Below are 26,870 nucleotides of genomic sequence, written 5' to 3'. Positions count from 1 at the left end.
TTTAAAGCCACCTTATTTTTTAAAGTTATTATTGATAATTTAATTATGCATTTAACTTTAACACGATAATTTGCTTTTAATGTTTCAAAATTAAATCTATCATCCATCATCCATCTGTGGAGAGAAGTTTCAAAAAGTGGAAAAAATCTTGACAAATTGATGGCTTGAAACATTTTAATCCAAATATGATTTTTATCCTAAAAAATCTATTTTTTAACATATCTCAAAGAAAAATTCTATGGCATCTTTTTTTTGTAACTCACACTCAATCAAAATTGAAAAAATTAGAAAAAAGAACAGTAAAACAAAATAATGAAATAATAATCACCGAAAATGTTCAAACAAATTCAGGAAGAATATGTTAAATATCAAATTAAGATTTAATCATTATTTAAAGATATCAATAGCAAATCTTGACTATTGAATTAATCATAACTGAAACACAATAGGCCTTAAACCATATCTACTAAAACACTGCCCATATCTGTAGAAATTTTCCTCATTTTTTAAAGACCCCTGGCTGTATATATTCACCTGCGAACATTGAGGTCATCAGAAATGGCTTACTGTCCTTCTTGTCTACCTCAAAATATCATTCCATATACAGTCTCTTTCCCCAGACTTCTCAAAAGAGATGCTCTTTTTCGAAAAGCAAAAAAAAAAAAAAAGCTGTTTTTTAACCACATTGAATATGCTACATGCCTTTAAATCTTTGATTTCTGATATTTCTTAAATATCTACTTCTTGCCAGTTACTTGTATTTTTCATGGTGTATATATTTCTTCTCTATATTAGAAATTAATAATAATAATCACTATCATTCAGCTCTTTGCTCTTTTCCAGGCTTTTGTCCTTTCAAAATAAGCCTCAATAAACCTTTTGGACAAGGGGTTTCAGACTTATCCTGTGTGTTCACCATACATGTAATTCTCCGTATCTCTCTGAAGCCCAGTTTCAGTCCTCATTCCCCTCAAACAACAAGCTTGCAACATCAACACTGACCTGGGATAACCAAATCCAAGGTGCTTCTCCCCCATCTTAATCCCCACCTTACTCTACTTTGCATTGTGTGACATGTAAAGTGAGCAGAAGGATTCTGAAATCTTTTGCTTTTGAACCATTATCTTGGCCTGGAATCCTTTCTTCAAAAATGTCTGTACATTCTACTATAACAATTGTTGTCTAAACAAACACACCCTGCAAAGTTCAACTCTGAACTCTTTTTTTTTTCCCAGTTGCCATTCTCTGAGTGGTCATTTCTACTTGGGTGTGCTCAGTCACTAAGTCTTGTCCCATTCTTTGTAACCCCATAGCGGGCCAGGCTCCTCTGTCCGTGAGATTTCCCAGGCAAGAATACTGCAGTGGGTTGCCACTTCCTCCTCCAGGGATCTTCTGGACCCAGGGATCACGTCTCCTATAGCCCCTGAATGGACAGGCAGATTCTTGGCCACTGAGCTGCTTGGGAAACCTCAAAACTTCCAAATTGATTTTTTAAACTTTTGAGCCCAGACCTTTTCTGTATGTTGGCTTTATATTTCCAATTCTATGCTAGATGACAGACATGTCTTGCAGATACATAAAATATAGCAGACACATATATGTATATATATGTATGTATACATGTGTATATGCATATATATATACACAAAAGTTCATTACATCGTCTCTTTCTCTTCAACTCCTATATTAATATTGTGGCTTAGGACCTCTCACTTGGAGGATTGTTTCAGCTTTTCAGTGTTCTTTATGCCTGTAATTTATTCCCATAACATAGTATAACATCCTGAAGAACACTTGGAATTCTCTCATATGCTAGGAAAATAATCACTGCACTCAGGTTACTCACTGGGTGGCTTCAACATATATTTCCCTATTTATTATCTCCTGATCTCTATTTTTTAAAATAACCCTGATCATCTGTTGTTGACAGCTGTTCACAAGTCTTTCTTCACTCCCACTCTATTTTGCTTATGATATCCAGTATCCAAAGACCAAGTCCTATCCAGGATTTTCATCTTTCCCAAAGCATTGTTCGGTGCTCAGCACTTCTAACGTGTTCCCTCTGTATGTCTCTTTTCTGCACTCCTATATGAATCATTTAATATTTAATCATACAATTTCTTTCAAATATTTTACTGTCTATTTTTATTCAATTTCAATGTGTTTATTTTGGGTTTTCAGTTACTTTACGAATTCCAGAAACACTCTGTCTCTTGTTCCTTTCAGAAGTGAAACTATGTATACACACATATTCCACAGTGTACATTAGCATGAAATCTACTCTTCAAGTGTCTGCATTAATATGGCTTTAATATTTCAGAACATTCTTGCCAGGAAGATGAGGTTGCAAATACCCTCACCATTTTATTTTTTCAGGAACTTTCTGAAAGCCCATTTATTTGAAAAATAGACTACTCAGCTAATGCTCACTAAAGTAAACATTCCTTTTTCAGAACAATACATAACTCAACCGAATGACTGTTTAATATGCAAGATCTTCTCCCAAGCCCTCACCTTCTAAAATTCATTACTCCCCAACATTTTCAACACAAAATTTCAACCAGTCCTAATCAATACTACTTATTGAAAGACCTGTAAAAACACATCCCACCAGAACGTCATAAAAACACCTCTCCTGTGCCATTCGCTTAAGAGAATATGCTGCCCACTCTCAAGTGGGCAAGAAAGTGATCTCTTTACCAAGTAAGCAAAAAACTCATCTCTGCGTCTTCATGTTTATCAGGTTATTTTGGTGGGAATTTGGAAGAACTAGTATTCACCAGTTTATAATTTCTGTGAAGTAGAGTAATATGCCATCCATCCCACTAAAGGATCTTAATGAATTTTTTCCTCTACTACAAGATTCTTAAAAAAAAAAAAAAAAGATTCTTTTTAATATATCTCAATTTATTTTTCCATTTATCAGTTTAGTCACTCAGTCGTGTCCAACTCTTTGTGACCCCATGAACTGCAGCACCCAGGCCTCCCTGCCCATCACCAACACCCGGAGTCCACCCAAATCCATGACCATTGAGTCGCTGATGCCATTCAACTACCTCATCCTCTGTCATCCCCTTCTCCTCCCGTCATCAATCTTTCCCAGCATCAGGGTCTTTTCAAATGAGTCAGCTCTTCGCATTAGGAGGCCAAAGTATTGGACTTTCAGTATCAATATCAATCCTTCCAATGAACACCCAGGACTGATCTCCTTTAGGATGGACTGGTTGGATCTCTTTGCAGTCCAAGGGACTCTCAAGAGTCTTCTCCAACACCACACTTCAAAAGCATCAATTCTACAATGCTCAGCTTTCTTTATAGTCCAACTCTTACATTCATACATGACCACTGGAAAAACCATAGCCTTGACTAGCTGGACCTTTGTTGGCAAAGTAATGTCTCTACTTTTTAATATGCTGTCTAGGTTGGTCATAACTTTCCAAGGAGCAAATGTCTTTTAATTTCATGGCTGCAATCACCATCTGCAGTGGTTTTGGAGCCCCCCAAAAAATAAAGTCAGTCACTGTTCCCACTGTTTCCCCATCTATTTTCCATGAAGTGACAGGACCGGATACCATGATCTTAGTTTTCTGAATGTTGAGCTTTAAGCCAACTTTTTCAGTCTCCTCTTTCACTTTCATCAAGAGGCTCTTTAGTTCTTCTTCACTTTCTGCCATAATGGTGGTGTCATCTGCATACCTGAGGTTATTGATATTTCTCCCAGCAATCTTGATTCCATCTTGTGCTTCCTCCAGCCCAGCATTTCTCATGATGTACTCTACATATAAGTTAAATAAGCAGAGGGACAATATACAACCTTGACGTACTCCTTTTCCTATTTGGAACCAGTCTGTTGTTCCATGTCCAGTTACAACTGTTGCTTCCTGACCTACATACAGGTTTCTCAAGAGGCAGGTCAGGTGGTCTGATATTCCCATCTCTTTCAGAATTTTCCAGTTTATTGTGACCCACACAGTCAAAGGCTTTGGCATAGTCAATAAAGCAGAAATAGATGTTTTTCTGGAACTTTCTTGCTTTTTTGATGATCCAGCAGATCTTGGCAATTTGATCTCTGGTTCCTCTGCCTTTTCTAAAACCAGCTTAAACATCTGGAAGTTAACGGTTCACATATTGCTGAAGCCTGGCTTGGAGAATTTTGAGCATTACTTTACTAGCGTGTGAGGTGAGTGCAATTGTGCGGTAGTTTGTGCATTCTTTGGGATTGTCTTTCTTTGGATTGGAATGAAAACTGATCTTTTCCAGTCCTGTGGCCACTGCTGAGTTTTCCAAATTTGCTGACATATTGAGTTCAGCACTTTCACAGCATCATCTTTGAGGATTTGAAATAGCTCAACTGGAATTCCATCACCTCCACTAGCTTTAATTGTAGTGATGCATCCTAAGGCCCACTTTACCTCACATTCCAGGATGTCTGGCTCTGGATGAGTGTGAGTGATCACACCATCGTGATTATCTGTGTTGTGAAGATCTTTTTTGTACAGTTCTGTGTATTCTTGCCACCTCTTCTTAATATCTTCTGCTTCTATTAGGTCCATACCATTTCTGTCCTTTATTAAGCTCATCTTTGCATGAAATGTTCCCCTGGTATCTCTAATGTTCTTGAAGAGATCTCTAGTCGTTCCCATTCTATTGTTTTCCTCTATTTGTTTGCATTGATCACTGAGGAAGGCTTTCTTATCTCTCCTTGCTATTCTTTGGAACTCTGCATTCAGATGTTTATATCTTTCCTTTTCTCCTTTGTTTTTTGCTTCTCTTCTTTTCACAGCTATTTCTAATGCCTCCTCAGAGAGCCATTTTTACTTTTTGGCATTTCTTTTTCTTGGGGATTGTCTTTATCCCTGTCTCGTGTACAATGTCACAAACATCTGTCCATAGTTCATCAGGCACTCTGTCTATCAGATCTAGTCCCTTAAATCTATTTCTCACTTCCACTGTATAATCATAAGGGATTTGATTTAGGTCATACCTGAATGGTCTAGTGGTTTTCCCTACTTTCTTCTATTTAAGTCTGAATTTGACAGTAAGGAGTTCATGATCCAATACTTTGGCTACCTGATGCGAAGGGCTGACTCATTTGAAAAGGCCCAGATCCTGGGAAAAATTGAGGGCAGGAGGAGAAGGGGACGTCAGAGGATGAGATGGTTGGATGGCATCACTGACTCAATGGACATGGGTTTGGGTGATGTTCAGGAGTTGGTGATGGACATTGAGGCCTGGTGTGCTGCGGTTCATGGGGTCAGAAAGAGTCAGACACGACTGAGTGACTGAACTCAACTAAACTGAAGTCAACATTAATCAATCTAAGCCCTATGATACTGATTTAATTAAGATGTTAAATAAAATATTTGAAATAATTATATATAAACTATACAGAGAGATACTGATGGAGATATTTCCTCTGTATGCTAGACCAGTGTTTGACAAACTCTGGCAATTGATGTGATCTAGATCTGGGGGCATCAAATTTTTCCAACAGCCATGCTTATTCATTTACATGATTATTCATTATATATTGTAACTGTATTTGCATTGCAGTAGCAGATTTTAGTAGCTGCAACACACAGTATATGCCTCACAAAACCTAAAACATTGACTCTCTGATAACTTTAAAGAAAAATCTGATGACTTCTGCGTTGTTGGCTTCATTCAAAGAACAGATTTTTCCCTTTACTTACCATATGTAGAAATGTTAGATTAGTTCCTGATCATTGCAATGTCACTAGTAGAATTATTTTTGGATCCCCAAATAACTATACACTTGAAAGAATTTTTGTTTTCCAATCTGCCATGAGAGGTATATTTACCTTAAAATTGGATCTGAATTCCTGGTAAATAGGATAAAGACAGATGTAAAAAAATATATGTTATTTTCCTAAAAGGTAATCAGAATAAAGGCCATCTTAATTTAAATGTTGTCGTAATTCTGAGTAATCATCATTAATTCATATGGAAATGTCAATCCTATGAATGACACTTCCTGTGATAAAGAGCCCTTTACAGACTAGATGGAACAGTTGATGGCCACTCAACTAAACGATGTTATTTTGATATGTAGCTAAAATGTGAATAGCAACATTTCTTATATGATCATTTCATTTTTTCAATTATTTGCAAAATATTCACCTGAGAGAAAACTTCAATACTGCTCTCCAAAATTTCAAATACCTCTTCCTATTAGAAGGTCTGTTTGCACAGCAATAGCAAATGAATACCACTTGTAAATGGTTCTTAACTTTCTTCGGTTAAAGTTTTCAAAAATCACTAGGGCTTTACCAAAGCTTTCTTAACGTCAAACTCATATATGCAACTATCTCTGCTTGAGTGGTCCAATCTACTGAAGTTTGAAGGCAAAAAGCAGACAGACTCATGCCTTCCCTTCACCAAGCATCTTATGTGAAATGGACATAAATGTCAGCCAGCATCTGAAAGGTCTAGAAGTCTACACTACGATGACACATACAGAGAATAGAGCTTATTTTAAGGTAACATGTAAACTGCAAAATATAGATAAAAATAACAGGCTGTGAAAACACTGAAATCACCCCTCTCTTCTCTAATTTCGTTTTTGTTTTAGTCAGTCTCTGGGCTGGTGGTGGTTCAAGTGGTAAAGAATCCACCTACCAAGGCAGCAGACATCAGAGACAAGGGTCAATCCCTGGGTTGGAAAGATGCCCGGAAGGAGGAAACAGCGCCCTATGTTAGTATTCTTGTCAGAAGAATCCCATGGGCAGAGGAACCTGGTAGGATACAGTCCAGAGGGTCTCAAAGAGTCAGACATGACTGAACATCTGAGCACAAAGCTTCTCTCAATTTTTCCTTAAGCTAGAAAGAATAAACTGGGCTGACCACAGCCTCCAAATGTCCATTTGTGGATGGGCAGTCGTTAGCAATTCTATGCCAGAGAAAAGCCTTCTTACAACAGGGTTCCATTCCTGTAAGTCACCTCAGTGCATGAGAAGGTATAATCTGGCCCTCAACACATTGCCCTGTGATGGTTTGTCTGTTGCTATGACTAATAAACTCTCTTTGTCTGTGATCCACAGGCTTCATGTATATACAAATGTGAGTTAACAACCAGAGAAAAATTGCAGACAATTCAGTTATTCCTTTACAAGTTATCCTTCCTCAATTCTAAACATCTCCTCCTTTTCTCTCAAGGTTTTAACTTTAATATTAATTTCAACATCATTAATAACATGGTCTCAAATTGCCTAGTGACATTTAATTAACTTAATAATAAATCAAATAATCTCACACCAAACTTGTAAATTAGAGACTCAAAATGAACATTAACCTTACACATCCAATTTGTGCTTTAATCTTACAACACTGACTGCCATTCAAAGTTCTGAAATCCACTATTTGTATATATACATATAGATTAGATATAGATAGATATCTATTTATACTTAGATATAAATATCTATATCTATCTCTCTATATTTACATGTATATATCTATATGTATATATTAACTACTTGGATCTTGTGTGACCAGTCCATGTACTTTAGTCAATTTCCATTAACAACTGACATTGTTCCATTGACAAACATGCTTATTCTCTACTATATTTGATAAGGTTATGTCCTTCTTATCAAGATGCAGTAGCTTAAAACTGGTCTTCCAGTTGAATGCACAGATGAATCTGTTACCTTTCCCTATCTAGTGCCAGTTATCTCAGGCAGATTTTCATTCTATGAAAATGTTTTTCCAGTCATGTTTATTATTAAAACCCTCAAGATAACAAAAGAAAAAGACATATGTTAAAGGCAGTAACTGTTTGCTTCTTTTCTGATTATAAAGTAATATTTACTCATTACAGAAAATTTGTATAATGATAACATACCAAGGAAAAATAACAGAAACTTTTAATGTGTTTCCTTACAAAACTTGCGGGTTGAGATCTCAACATAAGTCAGGGCTTACATCCCTTTTGCTTCTCTTAAAATTATAAATTAGGCATTATACCTTACCATTAAAAATTCTCCACTGGCTGTTTCAAATGTTTAATAGCTACCATTCAAATGGACATTATATAAAGAAAAATAAATTAGGGCATGATAGTTGGAAATAAAGAAAAGAAAAAATGAAAACATTAAAAAATATAATAAAGTAAATGTAGATATTTTAGCACTGAAGATAGTTTCACAAAATAGCACTGATGAATTTTTTTCTTGTACAACTAATTAATACATGTAAACAACAGATGCTGTGACTTTTCAAATGCATAATGACAAACCTTTATCAATTTCTGCATTTTCAGTTAAATCTCCAGAGATTAAAATTGATCACTGCACTAAAGAAGTATATAATTGAACCATTAGACTTAATTGAATAGGAAATTAATTTAGTGGAGTAAAATGGAAGTATTGCATTGCTTTAAACAGAAACAACTTTGAACAACACTGAAATAAGTGACTAGAACACTGCTTAAAAATTCACTTGCTGACAGACAATCGGACTCTGGGAATATAGGATGCTTACTAATGTAAGAAAACTGTTGTTAATTCTATGGGTAGGTTTATAGAAGAGGCAATAACCATGGGCAATAAGTCTGGTTTTTAAGTTTGTTTGAAATAACTTCTCAAGCATATTTAGTTTGTTTGTTTTTTTAATAGCATTAAAGTTCATTAGAAAAACTCAATTGATTAACAAAAAATGCTGATGAGTCCAAGTTGTATAATGGAATTAATTATATTCTGTAATAAGCCTAAAGGCGAAATTTACCTAACTATAAACAGTTCCTATACAAATTTATATTCTTATAAGAAGACATCAATAAGAACACAGAAATATGTTATTGTTACCATTTTACACATCAGGGTAGGAACTGGGAGAAAAGTAGAGGCTTATTTCAGTTTCAAGCATTGGAGGCCCCAACCCTAATGGATTTAACTCAAAAAAAAAAAAAAAAACACACAATTGTATTGTCTGTGATTCTAGGTTTCCACTGCTGCAGAGATTCAAATGATATCATCTAGGCGTGGGCAGTATCCTACAGTTTTGTCTGGTCTTTTTCAGATGCTTCATTCCAATAGGCTTTCCCTTCATGATCCAAGTATCAGTAAAATCTTATGGTCTCTCACTTTCAAGCCCAACAGGAAAAATTAAGATTCTTCTTCTAGGATTCTCAATAAGAGATTCATTATCCTTTTGGCCCTCATTGGACCAGGGAAACATTCTTGCCCTGGGTGTTAAGGCTGTGTGATGTACTAACAAGCATAGGACTAAATCTCATGTTCACTAATGCTGAAGTTTGGGTGTGTATTTATTTTTTTAAAGGAGAAATTGTTTTGTGGATGCCAGGAAAGGGTCAAGACTGGATCGGTAAAATAGACAACAAATCTACTATACAGTATATATGAATTGAGGTAAACATTTTATTTTTGAAGGGTATTATTTACAACAAAAACAATGCCTCTGCAAACTTACCATAAGATGACATTTTATCATGCAGGAAAGTGCAGCACAGTTGATTATAAATGTGTGTGTGTCTGTGTAAAACAGGTACTTGGTTGCAGAAGAATGGGGCCATTAAAGGAAATATTTTTAATAATTGTTAAAATTCTGAGAATATTTTCCAATTTATTTGGGGCCTTGCCATATTCCTGAGTCACACTTGCCTTAGAGGAAAATGATTTTGCCTGAAAGCACAAGATTGTTGTGGTCCACTAGGGAAGCTGACCAGGAGGACTGAATGGGTTTGCCAGGATGTGTAGTCAGAGATATGTTCTACTGAGAGCGGGAGAAAACATGTTGGCAGCAGCCTGATCTGAGACTGCTGAGGAGATGTAGATGTATGTCCTGGAAGAATCACAAAACTCCATCAATGTTTTATGTCTCCTGTTGAGTTGTTAAGAGACTTCAGACTTGCCAAAGAATGGACTGAATTACAAATTAGTCTTTCCAATAAGGATAAAACCTACACATACTCTTTAAAATCAATCATTTAGTGCTATAACACCACTGCGGTGGTAAGGATGCTTTTTATCACTGTAATTGTTTTCCTCAAACTACTGACCTCAACCCAACTCTGAGCATGATTAACCAAATGTGAATGTTAAACACCATGGCTAAGTTCAAAGTCTGTCGCTCCAAAAATCCTCTTCAGCTATAAAATTAATATAAATATATAAAAATATGTGTATATTATATATATATAATATATGGGTTTCCCTGATGGCTCAGTGGTAAGAAATCCACCTGCAATGCAGGAGACATGGGTTTATTCCCTGGGTCTGGGTCAGGAAGATCCCCTGGAGAAGGGAATGGCAACCCACTCCAGTATTCTTGCCTGGGAAATCCCATGGACAGAGGACCTTGGCAGACACGACTGAGTGACTAAACCAACCATTTTATATATATATATATATATATGCACACTCACACACACACACACACACACACACACATATTCTAGGCATGCATATATGCATATATTTATGAAGTATGGTTTAGAGATTTGAGATAAAAACTCACTTTTTTACTTCCCAAATATTTAATTTTTGGAGTGGTTATATTAGCTATGTGCAACTTACTCTTGTCATTTGAACTAAGGAAAAAAGTCTCATATAGGTGTCTGAATATAAAATACTATGATATATGCAAAAAATTGCAATATCTTGTAGAGAGTATGTGGCCAATAAGTGATCCTGAATTTGCTGATGATGGAGGTACCAATACTGATTATGATGATTTAGCTAGCATTAAAAAAAATTCTCCACTTGACTTATATTCCATTCTTATCAGATATTGCCTTAATCATTAAAAAGTACAAATACTCTTCCTAAAATGAAGTATTCATATTTTCTTATTTATCACATTACTTATAATAGAACTGAATATATAGTTGGTATTTTATGTGTCTCACTGAATTAATGTCTAAATCTTTCAACTTTGTGCATTTATATAATTATCATATACATTCTATGAGGACGATGCAAGAATAAAAACGTTACAAGGGTTAATTACTTACTGAATAATATAAGCTATAAAAGGATATTAAGGTCTAAAGCCAATGATGAGTGGAAACAACTCAATGTGATAAATTAATGAATAGATAAACAAAACGTGATATATTCATAGAATGGAACATTGTCAATAGGGGAGCCGATGATACATGCTACAAGAGGGATGAAGCTTGGAAACAATCTACCTGAAAGAAGCTTTTCTAAAAGACTCACATATTGTATAATTCAATGTACAAGAAATATCTGAACAGGAAAATGCATAGAAATAGAAAGTAGATTACTGGTTGCCAGGGATGAAAGGGAAAAGAGAAGAGGTACTAATGAGTACCAAGGGCAGTGAAAATATTTTAGAAGTAGACAGGGGCAATGGTTGGATAATTCTATGAATATATTAAAAGACAATGAAATGTGTACTTTAAAGGTGTGAACTTTATACTATATGAATTTTACCTTGATATATTTATTAAAATAACTAAATCAGAAGAAAGGTAAAGAAGACCAAAGAATAGAAGACTGAGATGCTAAAAAAGTTTTAAAAATACATTTTTAGATTCATTTTGGCTATAAAAATGAAACTGCTGGAGGAATAAAAAAGAAATATATGTGCTATTTACCTGATATTTGTTCTGACTATTCAAAATAAAGCTAAACTCTTCATCATCTTTGAAACAAAAATGGTTCATTTCTGTGTTATGGTTGTAATCTGTAATTCATCATCTTCTTTACTTTGAACCTTCCCATCCTTACTTCTATTAATGCATCTACTAATACACATAGTAGATCATGAATAAACTGAATATATAATATTAGACATACAGATTTGTGAGAGTGTTTAGTTGCTTTATCAGTAATTTTTACAGATTTTTTTTATAAAAGTAGTCCGGAGAGCAAAATTGACAACATAAAGGTTTGAAGAAGTTCATTATGAAGCCAGGAGAATCTCTATGAAGTCATAATTAAGTCAAGGGTGAGCAATACCTTAGTTATGTTTGGCATTAAGTCATGTTCCCTACTAGAGTTTCCAAGATGGCCTGTTAACGTCTCTTGTGAAGGCACAAGGGTGACATCGGCTCCTTGGGGTGAGCACATTGATGACAGAATCACAACGGGAAAATGTGTTCCATGCAGAGACTTCTTCAACAAATATTTCCACACTTTGTCTTCTAACACTGACACAATCAATGATTCACACTTCTCATCTTATTAAAGGAACTCTGGGTCTTCTTAAATTTTCTATTCCTTGTCATCCCTCCAAAAATGATTTGTTTTTAATACCCTACATCATTCAAGCCACCTGTTTGTACAGATGGCAGCTTGCTTGCTAACTTTTATACAAGAGCTAAAGGTCTAGGCCTGACAAAACACAAGAGCTGTCACTTTGTTTCTCCAAGTTTAAAGTGAAAGAATCAGAGAGAACATTTTATAAATGAAATAAGCATTTTATATCACCTTTTTTATCTCCCATGATCTTATAGAAAGCATGAGATTCCTTGCATTGAAAATTATCTTTCTGCTTCAAAAACATGAACCTTCCTGTCCTCTTCCTAATATGACATTTTTCACATCATTAAGCGGATAGGAGCCCCATCTGCAAATCCTGCCCCTAATCACCTGCATTTCATCCTCATAACATTTGCCCTGGTGCACAGCTGGAAGCACAAATATGACAAGCTAGTAGATGACTGTGTTTACAGATGCAGATATAATAGAGAAAACAATCACTATTTGTGTTCTTATTAAAGTATTCTGATAAAAAAAAAAGTGCAGTTTTTCAATGTATGGTTAGAGTAGTCAAACAACCATTTGTCAAGTGTTATCCATGTTTCTTGGAAATATGAAGGGGAGAAAATGGCAACTAAAATTCAGTCAGTAAAATAAAAATAAAAAGTTATATGGCATACTGTTTGTTGTTTTTGTGGTTGAGTTTTAGGAGTTCTTTAAACATTCTGGGTATCCCTTATCAGATACATGATTTTCAAATGTTTTCTCCAAATCTGTGGACTGCCTTTTACTCTACTGGTTGTGTCTTTTGATGTAAACATTTTTTTCATGAGCCCCAAATTTTCTGTTTTTCCTTTGGTTATCTGTGATTTTGGTGTCTTACACACACACACACATGCACGCACACACACATGAATCATTGCCAAATGCAATGTTGAGAAGCTTTTCTGCTCTGTTTCCTTCTAAGATTTTTTAGAGTTAAGTTTTCAATTTAGGTCATGGTTCCATTTTGAGTTAATTTTTGTGTACGGTTTTAGGTAAATGTCCAACTTCACTATTTTTGTGTGGTGATATGCAATTTGCCCAGCATCATTTGTCAAAGAAAAAAAATTAAAAAGTCCTTTCTCCAATGAATATCTCTCATCAAAAATCATTTGATCAATGTGTTAAGGTTTATTTCTGGATTCTCTATTTTATTCCATTGTTATAATGTATGTCTGTCATTGTGCCAGTATCACACTGTTTTGACTACCATAGCTTTATAGTAAGCTTTGAAATCTGGAAATCTGGGTCCTCAAAATTTGTCCTCCTTTTCTTGGACCATTTTGGCTATGCACAGTCCCTTTGACTCCATGTGAAATTAAAAATGGGGTTTTCTACTCTGCAAAAAAGTTATTACTGGAATTTTCATAGGGGTTTCTTTGAATCTGTAGATCCTTTTGGGTAGCACTAAAATCTTAACAATATTAAGTTTTCTCACCCCTGAATATGGTATATCTTTCCATTTATTCATATTTTCTTTAATTTCTTTAAGATCCCTTGATATTTCTTCTTTAAAATTTGATAGAGTTGACCATTGAAACAATTAGATTCAGAGCTTCTAAGGAGATTAGGAGATATTCAGTACAGGCTTGCTCTTACTGGTTATAGCTCTATTCAGGTTGGTTTGTTTTTTTCTTTTTCCTTCATCATTTACTAATGGTATGTTTTATGTTTCTAGGAACTTGCACATTATCCAAATTGTTGATGCTCACACTATTCTCTTAAATCCTTTTTCATTTCTGTAGAACCACTAGTAATGTCCCCACCTCTATTTTGATTTTAGTGATTTGAATGTTTTCTCTATTTTTCTCTTTCTAACAGTCCAACTATTTAAAGATTTGTCCATTTCATTGATATTTTTGAAGAATAAATTTTTGTTTCAATGTTTTAGTTTTTCTATTATCTATTTTATCTCTGTTCTTATATTATCTCCTTCCTTCTTCTAGCTTTGAGTTTAGTTTTTTCTTCTTTTTCTAGTTTATTAAGTTATAAAATCAGGTTATTGATCTGAAAGCTTTCTTCTTTCTTAATGTAACTGCTGACATTTATAAATTTCTCCCCAGCACTGCTTTCACTGTCCCCAATATATTTTAGAGATATTCTCATCTTAATTTATATCTAAGTTTATTTTACTTTCCCTTGTGATTTTTTCCTTGTTCCATTAATTTTTAAAGAATGTGTTGTCTCATTTCCACAGATTTGTGAATTTTAAAGTGTTTCTTCTGTTATTGATTTTTTAACTTTGTCCCATTGTGATCACAGAACATATTTTGTATGGCATCTACATTTTAAAATCCATTGAGATTAAATTTGTGAACTAACATATAGACTATTTTGAAACATGTCCTATCTACATTTGAATAGAACATCATTCTCTTATTTTTGGGTAGACTGTTCTCTCTGTTAGAGGTAGGTGGGTGACTATGTTGTTCTAGTATTCTATTTCTTTATTTATCTTCTATTTGGTTTTTCAATCCATTGTTGTGAGTGGAATGTTCAAGTTTCCAGTTATTATTGCAGAGATACCTAATTTCTTTTAAATCTGTCGATTTTTACTTCATATATTTTGATTGTCTATTATTACACGTATAAATGTTTATAATTATTGTATCTTCTTGAATTGAGCCATCTGTTAATATACAATGTTGTCTTTTGCAAACTTTTTTGATTTAAAGTATATTTTAAATATTAGTAGAGTCACAGATGCTCTCTTTTGGTTACTATTTGCATGAAATATCTTCTATCTTTTGGCTTTAACATCTTGTCTTTGCATTGAAAGTAAGTCTGCTATAGATAGAATATACTGATTATACACTTTTATCCATTTTGATAATCTTTTCTTTCAGAATTTAATTGATTTACATTTAATTAGTAATTTAAATTATAACATTTTTTACTGATAAGAAAAGACTCCTGTCATTTTGTGTGTATTTTTGGTCTATGAGGCTCATTATTTTTGTTGTTCTTCATTCCCTGCATTAATCTTCTTTTGAGTTTAGTTGATATGTTATAGTGAAATATTTAAATATCTTTCTCATTTCCTTTTGTGTATATTCTGTAGCTAATTCTTTGCAGTCACTGTGGGGTGTACATTTAGCATCCTTAAAGTTATATCAGTCAATATGAATTTATACTAGCTTAATTTCAATAACATACAAATTGCTGCTTCTATATAGCTTTACTTCCCCACTTTTAGTTGTTGATGTCACAAAATTATATATTTACATATTGTGTGTCCAGAAACAAACTATTTTAATGCATTAGTATCTTAAATTATGTCAAAAATAAGATGTGGACTTACAAGCCAGATTACAATAATATTAGCTTTTAGAGTAATACATTATTTTTAAATGTATTAACCTGCTATATCATGTAGAAAACAACAAAAAAAAAATGAAGTTACAAACAACTGCTCCAATAACTATAGATTTTATAATATTCTATGTATTTACCTTTATTGAAATCTTTATTTCTTCTTACAGCTTTGAGTTACATCCAGTGTCCATTCATTTCAACATGTATGACTCTCTTTTAGAATTTATTGCAAAACATTTTAACACTATTGTGTTCTTTTAGCTTTTATTTACCTGGGGATGTCTTAATGTCACTCTCACCTTTGAAGGATGGTTTTTCTGGATGTTGACTTTTTGTTGAGCTTTTGAAAAAAATATTTTGGCTCTTTGAATATATCACCCTACTGCCTTCTGGCCTCCAATTCATCTGGTAAGAAATTTGCTGATAATATTATTGAAAAAATTTGCATTTCAATTATTTTACTTTTCAGCTCCAGAATTTCAGTTTGGTTTCTTTGTATGTCTTCTGTCTTCTTATTGATATTTATATTTTGTTTATATATTACCTTTTTCACATTTCCCATGTCTTCCATTAGCTGTATGAGTATGTGTAAAATTGTTTAAAAATCTTTGTCTAGTTGATTTTCCAGAAGACTTTTTCAGAAACAGCTACTACTCTCTCTTTGTAGGGACAGTTATTATTGGTTTACTTTTCATTTACCTTTGAATAGGTCACAATTCCCTGTCCCATTTTATGCCTTTTTACCTTTTGTTGGTAATTATTCATTTAAATGTATTAGTGTGATAATTCTGGAAACCAGATTATCCTCCTTCCCCAGAGTTTGCTGGGGTTTTGTTTTTGGTTTTGGTTGTTGTAGGCTAGCTGAGCTGAAGATCACTGATGTGTAAGCTTATGAGTTTTTCTGATCTTTTCTGATTCTGTGCTTTCCCCAGGGAATGAAGATGTCAGTCTTGAATGTCTGGCTCCCAACATGGAGGGGGAAAAAAATAAAAGAATGAAAAGAAAAGGCAAGGGTGGAAGATGCTAGCCCTTTAAATATCACTGGAAGTCACTTCAGCCAAAAGAAGGGGAGCCTGCAAAACTAGGGGTAGGTATGACAATGACCCCACTTCTTTGTCTGTACCTCTATGATCAGAAGCAACAGTCAGTAATAAGAACACTGATCACTAAGTGTTGGAAGATAGGGTCCATTTTGTTCACTCTGTCTTCTGCAAGATTCTCCTGGAATATATGCACTGCTTTCTGCCCCAGCTTGAGGTGTGAGAGACAGGTAGCTGGTACTGCGCTAAGAGTTGAAACTGACTGATATTATCTATAATTTGCTATCCAAACCTCCTCCTGGAAGTTACAAGCCTTAATAGACCCCAAGGTTTCAAAATAGTTACATCAAACAGATTCTGCCAAACAATCATCATCTAGGTGGGGTTATAGATCTTGGTGTCTTCTACTCATCCTGCATTTATGACTTAAACAGTAACACAATGTATTTTAGAAATGAATGGAAATGTTAAAAAGGAAATTAAAGTTCTATGCATTCTTGAGATAGCTCACTTTGTGTTACCTTGACTGGGTGAAGGGATTGTCAAATGGGTGGTAGAACATTATTTCTTCATATGTCTGTGAGCGTGCCTCTGGAAGAGATTAGCATTTGAGAGAGACTGAATAAAGACCACAAATGCAGGTGGGTAGTATCTAGTCCATTGAGGGTCTAAATAGAACAAAAAAGCAAGAGAAGAGTGGATTTGTTCCTTTTGTTTGAGTTGGGGTGTCTCTTTCCCTGCCCTCAGATATTAGTCCTCCTGGTTCTTGCCACATCAGACTGAGCCTGAATGATACCCACTAGTATTCCTGGTTCTCTATCTCTATCTCTCCATTTCCCTCCTTCTCTCTTCTTCTCTCTAAATAGATAGATAATAGACAGAAAATTGGCCTTGTTTCTCTAGAAAACACTTAAAAAGACAATATAGCTAGCTCTATCTTTTTGCAGTAAACATTTTAAATCAGACTTGATGAATTTTTATGTCAATTATAAATCTATTTATTAAAAGGTTATTGTAAATCCTTTAATACAATTTTACCCTTTTGTAATGGCTATAAGATATTCTTTTATGCAATACGAAGTTGAAGGAAATGGCAAGTCACTCCAGTATTCTTGCCTGGAAAATCCCAGAGGAGCCTGGTGGGCTATAGGCCATGGGGTCACAAAGAGTTGGACACGGCTGCATGACTGAGCATGCACGCATGCATGGTTGTATAAACCAAGTTAAAGATTACTTATGTGAGAAGTCACTAGTTCAAAAGTCATTGTTGAAGTATTGTTATTTCTTATGCTTTCAGAGTCTTTGTTGAATTCCTAAGAAGCCAAGTCCACGTGGTCTCTGGTGCTTTTTTAAATTACTGCTTCCATGTGTTGAACCCATTAGAGCCTTGCTCAGAGGCAAGAAGACAGTTATAACTTCTTCCCCTCTTCTATTTTATAGAAAATATTTGCTTTCATTTTTAGAGCATCATGGTGCTAAAATTTAGATTTCTGAGGAAACGGAAGTTTTCATTTAAACCTTGAGATAAATCTAGATGCCCTATTATAATTTAAAAAAAAAAGAATTTCACTTTTATGATTATGGGCATTAATAGTTCCTTGTATAATGATGTATCTGATGTCTATAAGACAAAAGAATGCTAAATAATGACAGAATTTAGCCATTCTTGTGTTCAAGGACTTTATATTTCAGATTAACTTAAATTCCAATTCTACTGCTAACAAAATTTCAGCCCCCCCAAACACATACCAGTCTACAGAGAATTTCAAAGTTTCAGGTTATTTTTGAGCCTATAGCCCATCAGTAGAATACTCTCTCTCTCTTTGTTCCACAATAGTTTTATAAGAGAGTCAATGATAGGCCAGTCTCCAAGCATTGCTAGAAAATATTCATACACACACACATACAGCTACAGATTCATATATAAAATATCACAGGAAAATAATCATTTTCCTTATCTCACACACACACACACAAACTGTACTAAAAAAGAGAGCATTAAATAGTTAATTTAGCTTGATAAAATCTTTGGAATGCAAGTAAACATAAAGTTAGCTGTTTTCTAGAATGTTGCATAAAACTGCACTCTTTATGCTCCTACATTATTCTCCATGGCAGTCAGCCAGGCAGAACCTTTGGAACACTGAAAACTCATCTTGGAGCTATTGAAGTTTATTCTTGCCCATTCTGAAAAATTGGCTGATATTGATAATTGTTATAAAAAGTTTACCCCATGAGTCTCATAGGCTGCCAAGAATGTAATTGAGCTGAAATGGAAGGCTGGTATTAAGCTTGCATCTGGTTCTGAGTCAAGGAGCCCTCACTCTTTGACTAGCATCAAGGGAAACTGCCTTCATTTGGGGAAAACAGATGGAACGATTTCACTATAATGGAGTTCATTTTGAGAAACTGTCCCAGCTTGTCCAAACTAATGGCAAGTTGGATAGGATTTGAAATAAATAATAAACACCTGTAGGAGTTGAGGTTACTAGTGCTGGCTAAAAAAAAAAAAGTCAAATTAGAAATGATTTATTAGGCATCTACAATGCATGCAGCATGATTCCGCTCATGATTTTACCAAACATGATAAAATAATATTATAATAACAATATTATATTATCATTATATATAATAATAGTGTTATATTATCATTATAATATTATCATATATAATAATAATATTATAATAATAATATTCTTAAAATGGAACCTTGAGTATATCCTGTTGTTCCTGACGCAACCATTTTCCTGGATATCTTCTCAATTTTCTCTCATGATCAGCTCAAGAGTGGCAAATGTATACATTTAATCAAGTATTTTGAATTTCTTGAAATTTCAATTTAACAATGTACTTCAGCAACAAAATTCAATAAATAGTCATTGTTTCTATTATACATCAGGCAATATCTAGTCTATGTACTAAAGATACAAAACATCCTCACTCATTTAATTCAGAGTTTAGTGGGGGATATAGGCAAATAAAACTGTTTCAGTACAAAGAGTACAGTGATTAAGAGTAAAGTCATTCAGTATCAACTAAAGGTAGCAATTATTCACATTTAATGTAAAACTCTAGGCCAAATTGAGATATACTTTAACTATAAAATATATAATACATTTTGAAGACAGTATAAAATTATAAGACACCTCATTTTTAATATTGATTTTTAATACTGATTCCATGTCAAAATGTTATTTGGGATATATTGTATTAAACAAAATAAATTAATACAATTAATTTCACCAGTTTCTGTTAACTTTTTCAATGTGTTTCAATGTTTTCTTTAGAAAATTTATGAATTAGATCACATTTCTACTCAGATTTTTGTTGGATAGCAGTGGTATATATACTAGACCATCTGTCTTCAAAATTCATTCTATCACTTAGCTGTGAGACATTAAGCAAGTACGAGTTTTGCGGGTTTTTGTTTTTTTCGTTTTTGCTTCAGTTTCCTTATGTATTTAAGAAGAGGCTGATAATAATTACAGTTGTTTAGTCAATAGGGTGGTTGGGAGAAGTAAGTTAATGAAAAAAATCTAAAAGGCAACTATTATTAAATACATAAGCATTAAGTAAGCACATAAAAAGAATACGTATCTCAGGTCAGAAGTAAACTCCAAGAAGAATTTGAAAGAGAAAGAAAACAGGTTTCATTAAAGCTTCAAAGAATGCCAGAAAACTGTCCCACTGTAATAGGAGGATAATAGAGACAATATGAATAAAATCATAAAACTTGAACTAGCGGTAGTCCATTGTCAGAACTGAAAGTGGTTTTCAAGGTGTAAGATTGAAAACTTCCTGAAAGCAGTGGTGGGAAGAAACACTGAAAAGCCAGGTCATTGCACTGCCCAATACTATTTTAAAGAACATATGAAATTAGTTTGTTGTTCAATCACTCATTCACGTCCACCTCTGTGGGACCTCATGGATTGCAGCACTCCAGGCTTCCCTGTCCTTCACAATCTCCCAGAGCTTGCTCAAATGCATGTCCACTGAGTTAGTGATGCCATCCAACCGTTTTGTCCTCTGTTTTGCCTTCCTGCCTTCAAACTTTCCCAGCTTCAGGGTCTTTTCTAATGAGTTGACTCTAAGCATCAGGTAGCCAAAGAACGGGAGCTTCAGCTTCAGCATCAGTTCTTCCAATGAATAGTCAGGACTGATTTCCTTTAGGATTGACAGGTTTGATCTCCTTCCAGTCCAAGGGACTCCCAAAAGCCTTTTCCAACACCACAGTTTAAAAGCATCAACCCTTCAGTGGTCAGCCTTCTTTACGGTCCAACTGTCACATCCATACATGATTACTGGAAAAACTATAGCTTTGACTAGATGTACCTTTGTTGGCAAAGTAATATGTTGTCTAGGTTTGTCATGCCTTTTCTTCCAAGGAGCAACTGGCTTTTAATTTCATGGCTGCAATCACCATCTGCACTGATTTTGGAGCCCAAGAAAATAGTCTGTCACTGTTTCCATTGTTTCCCCATCTATTTGTCATGAAGTGATGGGACCAGATGTCTTGATCTTTGTTTCTTTAATGTTGAGTTTTAAACCAACTTTTTCACTCTCCTCTTTCACTTTCATCAAGAGGCTCTTTAGTTCATCTTTGCTTTCTGCCATAAAGGTGGTGTCATCTGCTCATTTAATGTTATTGATATTTTCCTCTGTAACCTTGATTCTGGCTTATGCTTCATCCAGTCTGGCATTTCACATAATGTACTCTGCACATAAGTTAAATAAGCAAGGTAACAATACGCAGCCTTGACGTACTCCTTTCCCAATTTTGAACCAGCCCACTTTTCCATGTCCAGTTCTAACTGTTGCTTCTTGACCTGTATACAGATTTCTCCAGAGACAGGTAAGGTGGTCTTGTTTTCCCATTTCTTAAATAATTTTCCACAGTTTGTTGTGATCCACTCAGTCAAAGGCTTTAATGTAGTCAATGAAGCAGAAGTAGAGGTTTTTCTGGAATTCTCTTGCTTTTTCTATGATCTAATGGATGTTGGCAATTTGATTGCTGGTTCCTCTACCTTTTCTAATCCAGCTTGAACATCTGGGAGTTCTCGCTTCACACAGTGTTGAAGCCTTTGAAAACTTTTGAGTGTTGAAAAACTTTGAGAATTACTTTGCTAGCATGTGAATGAGTACAATTTGCAGTAGTTTGAAGATTCTTTGGCACTGCCATTCTTGGGACTCAAAATTAGGAATTCCGTCTATAAAATTAACTGTACTGTTTTAGGAAAGCCAAAGGAGATATACAAAGAGAATAAATGAAATAGGAGTAAGTGATGTCATCTAGGAGACTACCAAGGCATTAATAAAGTAATTTTTAAGGAGAAAGGCATATTTTCTTCTTCCCCACTCTAAACTCTCACAGCTTTTGATAACTAAACAGTTGTCCTTTTCTATTAATTGAGTCTACTAAGCCAAAAAGCCTCTAAAATTTGTGTTCACTTAATATACCCATTGTAAGCCAGGTTATGAAAATAAAATTTGAATTTCATAAATTGGACATGCCAACCAAAATAAATATCAATGCTCGAGTTCTATTACAATATCAGATAGCCACCAACACTCATAAGACATTTGTAATTTATAAAACAAAATCAGTCTGAGAGTTCTATGTCCCAGGTGAAAGAGAAAAGGTTGGAAGCTCTCAGGAAAAGCTTCCTCTTGTTTTAGAGATATAAGAAGTGTTAAAAGGTAAACTGAGGCACATTTTTTTTTTTTTCCCCAAAGGTCTATTTAAGGTCCAATTCAAATTGGACAATGTCAAACCAAAAATGCTTAGGAGCTCCCTGCTGACAGAAGCTAGGGAAAAGATTTTAATAGAGAAGACACAGAAGAAAAACAAATATATTATTTGATTGGTTATAGCTTAAACAGTTGACTTATTTGGAAAATCCTAGCAGGCAGTTTGTGATCGGTTGTTCTTTAGTTTTGTTTTTTCGGATTTTGGTGCATTGATTCTGGCTTAGCTTTTGGTTTGCTTAGCAGGCATCCAAAACTTTAGAGACACTGTAGTCTAAGGACTTCCTTGTTTAATTAATTAACAATAATCGCAGTGATATGTCATAAGAACAACAAAATAGTAAGAAAGAAAACTGTTCTGGGAGGAATTATGGTGGACTAATATATTGATATAACATTATAAAAAGTGAAATGAACAGATATGTATTTTATATATATATATATATATATATGTATAGTATATTCTAAATTGGTGATAGAATAACCCATAACTGTAAGCAACCAGCAATAATATCTGAAATAATTTTTTAACTTTGATCTGCATCCTTTGTTTTGTCCCCTAGTAGGATTCACTGGTTTGTCGTCAATGTCTTAAACAGCTAGATACAAACAGCACGGCTGTGCCAACACTTAAGGACGGTACCAAAGTGCACATCCCAGTCTCACAGCAGGTACCCGCCCTAAATATTTCTCCGTAGTGTGTTATTAACATGCTTCTCAAAGTCTGCTGTACTCCGCCTCCCTGATACACCCTGTCTCAGTGCTGAATGTGCCACTGGAAGACCAGCAGCTTTGCCTTATGTGAGGCATGCTCTTCCTCCCATGATGGTAGTGTTCTCAACAGTGTCATTGACACACCGTATTTATTACTCACTCATGGCTCAACACTATAAACCTCCTTCCATGTACTTTCTTTATGCAAAAATTTTATACTTTAGGCTCCTTTGGGTTTAGAAATTAATCAACACAATCAACATTAATTAGGGGCTTTTTGTTTGTTTGTTTGTTTTTTGGCCACATCATATGGCTTGTAGGATCTTAGTTCCCTGACCACGGATCAAACCCAGGTTCATGGCAGTGAAAGTGCAGCATCTTAACCACAGGATCACCAGAGAATTCCCAATACTTAATTTTGAAAAGAATAAAATTTTAACTAAGACTGAGATAAACCTTCAGATCAGTGAGAACAAAAAGGAAAGAAAAATTTAGAAGTAAATAAAATGTAAAAGTAACTAAATATTGGACTTCTCTCGTGGCTCAGATGGTAAAGAATCTGTCCGCAATGCAAGAGACCCCAGTTCGATCCCTGGGTTGGGAAGATCCCCTGGAGAAGGAAATGGCTACCCACTCCAGTATTCTTACCTGAAGAATTCCATGGACAGAAGAGCCTGGCTGGTTACAGTCCATGGGATCACAGAGCAAATATTATACTATATTATTATTATTATTATTATTATATTATAATTATTATTTCAGAACTTAAGCTCATAGGGATCTATATTTTTACTGACCACTTGTTAATATTAAATTGCAAACATAACTACTGAGACTGGAAAGGAGAGAATGCCACATTTTGAAAACAATGAGTGCTGTAAAGAAGCATGCAGAAATGGCCTCAGTGTTGGAAGAGCAGATTGGGGAAATACTCAAACAAACAGTGATGGAATGTGACAGAAGCTATTAAAATCCAAATTCACACAAACATTTAAATTTTTTCTCATCTGGACACAGTTTCTTCTTCTAGTCTGAACTGCAATTACAACTAATGGGCTTCAACCCTCTCAACGAGTGCCCAGGAAGAGAGGTACATTTATGCTTTCAAACATTTGGGCCATCCACTTGTTCATATGCTATGGTTTGATGCCCAGAATATTATCCTGTGCCATGAAATCTTGGTCCAGGATGAAACTGGAAAAAGATGGTGCAGTGACAGGATGATAAATGAAGTTCACCAATATGAGAGCTTGGATTTTACTCATATTCTTGGCTACAGAAACAGATTTACCAACCTGTCTGCCCCCAAACAGATTCTTCTATAAAGTTTGAAAATCAAACATCTAATAACCACATTATATCAAAGGACAAAACATAAAGCCTCTCTTTTTGTTTGTGAGTAGACAGTCAAATTCAAAATTCTTCTTTAGAAAAGAGGACTTGTATAAATAAGGATTCTGTTTGCTTGCTGCAGTGATAAAAAATTTCATATTTTGAAAATTCCCAATTAAAGTACACACTTGTTTGTTGTTGTTTAGTCACTAAGTCATATCTGACTCTTTTGTGACTCCATGGACTGCAGCCCAACAGGCTTCTCTGTCCACGAGATGTTCCAGGCAAGAACACTGGAGTAGCTTGCCATTTCCTTTTCCAGGGAATCTTCCTGACCCAGGAATCCAACCCCTTATTCCTGCACTGGCAGATTCTTACCACTGAGCCACCAGGGAAGCCCTGAAGTACACACTAGGTTGCAACAACTCTACTTAGTGAGGTTTCTTTCCCTTCAATCTAGATTTGTCACATTTTACATTTAATTAATCCAACACATGTATATTCAATAAAATGTACAGACCTTAACTGATATCTAATAGTTTAAGAATCTATCTTTTAAGTAAAACCTAAAGGAGCTAACTTTTCTCTAAAAATAATTTCATTCTGTGATTGAAGAACTTTTAAAAGGATGTTAATTCTTTGAACAAAGATAAAATTAAAGTCAAAAAGGTTTTAGTTGTAGTAGTAGAGAGGTAGTGCTTTCTAACTCGCAGACCTTTAAAATTGACTATGCTCTAAATTCACACAGTACAAAATAGCGATCAGTAAATCTGTCTTGTGTTTTCATTATCTCAATCAGATACCAAACAGTTATCTAAAATTTAATCAACAGTGTCCCTAGATTAAACTGAATTTAAAAACATATTTTAACCATGAAGTCAAGATAGAAGAGTTTGTGGGCCCGCCCTACCCCTAGAGAATTGTGGATGAGTGCAGGGGAAACCTCAAAATGAGAAGCATGGATGGTGGTATCTTTCGAGCAAGCAAAGGTTTCCACAATTCTCTGCTGGGAGTAAACCACAGGCTAGGAAGCAGTTTGACAACTATTAAAAGCAGGGCTCTGCAGTTGGGAGATAGCTTTGCAGTTGGGAGAGGTCTGCTTTCCATAATTGACTATAATATGGTTCAAGTCAGAGAGAAAGAAGATCCCTAGAACTCCATCAGGAGTGATGCTTTCACAAGAACCATGATGGCAGCAAGAAAGGTACTATTAACCATGGTTGGGTCAGCAGCAATGGGTGTCATTCTCCTGGCTTTAGTGGAAGGAGCTGGTATCTTGTTGGCAAGATTTGCCTCTGCACCACTTCCTAATGGTGCTGTGATAGCTGAAGGCCCATCCAAGTTGCCTTCAGCCCAGCTACTATCTTTACATTTTGGAGACTATTGACAGTATCAACAGGACTTCTTTCCCAGGATTTCTTTAATGAAATGAGGAAAGGACTTCAGATCTATTTTTTTAAACCACAGGTGGGACAATTATGGCCAAATAGGCTATGAAGAGACATTTAGCACCTCTTCTCTTTAAAGGAACATGAAGCAGGGAGGTCTTAAAAGATAATACACTTATTTATTCACACTTAGATGGCATTTGTGATTGAAATAAATGTTTTAAATCTTTAAAAGGAAATACAATAAGAGCTTAGAAGGTGAAAGACCAAATGGCAAACAGCAATGAAGTGTTTAAGTGTTTCCTTGGAGACTTCTCTGCCTGGTTTTGTCCTGTTAAAGTGAAAAGTGAAGTCGCTCAGTCGTGTCCGACTCTTTGTGACCCCGTGGACTGTAGCCCACGGGATTCTTTACTGGAGACAAACAATAAAAAAATAAACAAACAAACAAAAACCTCCTGGAAATTGCTCTTTTTTTAAAAAACAAACAAGCACAAAAAACCTTATTTTAGAATAATTTAATTTGAAAGTAAAGTTAGTCTTTCCTTACCATCTTCTAATTATTTTTTAAAAGACATATAAATTTATATTTAATTTTTCTTTACATAATTTTCCTGATTCTCCTTTTTTTTCCCAAATTCTTCCAACATCCATTTAGTGAACCTGGAACACAGCATTCAAATAAGGCCCTGACTCTGTTATCTCAGTTTATATTTGTAATCTCTCCTGACTGCTAAGGGTTGTAATTTCTGTTTCGCAAGGCTCTGTGAGGGTACAAATTGTTCTATATAATGATCCTTACTAAGAGGCCAAAAATCAACACTTCAAATGTCATTATTCTCATATTGACATAAACTTTTCATTAAAAATTTCGTGTGTCCCTCAGTTTGCCATATTAAAATGTGGCAGTTCAGTTCAATAAATCCTAACATAATAGCAAGTTTCACAGCCTATTCCCTGCTGATTTTTTAATGAGTTATTTCATGTGGGATTTAGTTTGTGTGTTGTGTGAGCATATTACGCACATGTGTGACTAAGCATGTATGTAATATGCTTTCTCTTCATTGCTACCAATGCTGTCTATACTT

General features: G+C 34.8%; 1 protein-coding gene and 1 pseudogene across 4 annotated transcripts in view; one reads left to right on the top strand and one right to left on the bottom strand.

Moving 5' to 3' along the window:
- Window positions 1–26,870, bottom strand: part of DPP10 (dipeptidyl peptidase like 10) — a 1,494,592-nt gene that overhangs the window by 365,720 nt on the left and 1,102,002 nt on the right. The gene's annotated exons all lie outside the window — the stretch shown is intronic.
- On the top strand, window positions 6,468–25,829 carry LOC110136504 (mitochondrial import inner membrane translocase subunit Tim17-A-like; annotated as a pseudogene).

The sequence above is a fragment of the Odocoileus virginianus genome, chromosome 13 (genome assembly GCF_023699985.2).
Source record: "Odocoileus virginianus isolate 20LAN1187 ecotype Illinois chromosome 13, Ovbor_1.2, whole genome shotgun sequence".
Classification (NCBI taxonomy): Eukaryota; Metazoa; Chordata; class Mammalia; order Artiodactyla; family Cervidae; genus Odocoileus; species Odocoileus virginianus.
Note: the sequence above shows the minus strand (reverse complement) of the source record. Positions and strands in the feature narration are given on the sequence as shown.